Consider the following 2,256-nt stretch of genomic DNA (forward strand, 5'->3'; position numbering starts at 1 on the left):
ACTTTTTGGAACAGCGTTTTGCTAGCACCACAGGGGAAATTCAGTTAGGTTGTCAGCCTGATATAGTGTATTATCAGACGCGTTAGCTTTTCCTCTCTCTTACATTTGCTTAAGAGCTTATAAACCACAGAGAATAAAAAGTGCTAAATAGAATGAAATGACCTGTCAAGGGTAGATATAGTATTTGTGAATGACTTAAAAAAATTCCACCAGCTTCAAGCACTCCAGTCTTACTGTCTCCGCTATCTTGAAATTTGGCCTCTTTCTTTTTTCCCCCCAAGTAAAGCGCTTTGATGGTCATTGATCTTTGATGATTGCTTCTTGAAAAGGACTAATTCTGTCCTCCCATATTCAGTCCAGGACGAGATTTTGTAGCAGGAGGTGATGCCATTATGAGATTCAGAATAGGTTTGGGTCCTGCTCTTAATATAATGAGCCTAATCTTGAATTTTACAAAACATTGAACAAAGTCAAGACAAGCGACTCCCAAGAAGAATTAATCAATAAATACTTTACACTGCAGGGAATTTAATTATTTTATTCATGGAGAATAGGAAAATTTTCCATAGGAAATAAAGTAACTGATTTCATACCCAGGTCATTGTTAACCGTGATGGATGTATTAATTCGAGGAGCTGGAGTGATCAGCTTGGATTTAACCATTCTCAGGAAATACAGGATAGTGCTTACGCAGAAGGTCCAGTGGATATTGATTAGGAAACTGAAGTTTTGTATGTAATCAATCCTTCGTATATAATCACTCCTATCTTCTAAAGTCCTGTCTGTGTCATTCATCATCGCCCATCGTCCCCCCACCCTGTCCCCAGCAATTATGTCAAAAACCTTTTCAGGGTGTAAAGCTTTGCCCTGAACTTTAAACGACAACTTGCTAGACAAAGCAACATGAACAGCAGATTCCTGTATGTTCCAGGACTAGTGCTAAGGTTATAAAGCAACTCGTTTCTTTGGCATGTACATCACACAGTCGGGTACAAAAGCCCCCTCCCAGCCTGCGCTGAGGAGCAGCCTTTAGGGAGGGAAGTGTGAAGGCTTCCTTGGAGCACCGCATGCTTTGAGGTGCTGGTGTGCTGCTGCCATGCACACAACAGTCCCAAACGTGCCTGGTGCTGAGATGAGCCTGCACAGCTACGTGAGCTGCTCCAGGACACATACTGGGGTCCAGATGTGGGAGGACACAGCTTAAAACACGTTTTCCAGAGATGTCTATGTAGCGATGTACTGTGGACGTACCAACCAGCTCCAAAAAAGTTAGCTGGAGTACTGGACTCTGGCAGCTGATGGTGACTATGTTGTGGTGTGCAAGAGAGAGTTAGTCAAAGAGAGAAGAGGAACTATAGCCTGGACTGTGCTCACTGCCTTACCCACAGAAAGAAGGCCCAGTGTGCCAGCAGTGTGGTCCCACTGCTAGAACTCCAAATGCTTGGTTTGTTCTTGAAGTTGCACAATACACCGTTAATTTGTGGGTTTCCCAGCTGTTAGCTGTGTCTGAGGAAAGAAGCCTGGTGGGATTCAGAACAGAATATGGAATGTGCAGGTTGTGGCTCTTCAGCTGGATTGATATAGTACTGCATAGAACCTGTGCAGAGCTTTGTATTTACTTGGAAGACGTTTCTGACAGACTACTGTTTCCCCAGAGAACCCAATCCACAGGAGGTACTTGCATCTAGGTGCTATCAGAAAAAAAAGCTGTAACCTGATCAGAAAACCCCAATTCATGTCAGCTTAGTTTTTTCTAGCCCTAATGAAAGCCTAGTAGTACCTCATTGTACAAACAGTCCTGTAGGAATCAGTGTCACAAGGCAATGATGTACATGCTCAAAGACAGGATGGTGACAGCTGGTTCCATTACATGAGACCCTCTTGTAACTCTAACCTGTGATTCACCCAACAGGAAAATATCTGTATAACCTGTAAGGAGCATTTGAATAACTTCACAATTCAGATGCATGGGAATATTAAGTAATTCTATTCCAATTATTAATTGCTATAAAAAGGCATATCTGACTTTTTTTTTTTTTTCCCTGTGCAGAAAAGAGCTCCAACAAATTCTATGCATATTTTGGTATCGTCAGTGAAATACCCGTCAGGTTGCCCTTGGTAATCTGTGCCCTTATCTCCGCTGGCCCAGTGAAATAAGCACATCACTCGAAGACTCTGCATCAATCAGCTATGGGCTCTCTAATTTAATAAGGGGCTTCTCCATCCCAAGAGGAAGGAAATTCGTTGACTTAAAGG

Source organism: Eurypyga helias, unplaced genomic scaffold (assembly GCF_000690775.1).
Source record: "Eurypyga helias isolate BGI_N326 unplaced genomic scaffold, ASM69077v1 scaffold3730, whole genome shotgun sequence".
Taxonomy (NCBI): Eukaryota; Metazoa; Chordata; class Aves; order Eurypygiformes; family Eurypygidae; genus Eurypyga; species Eurypyga helias.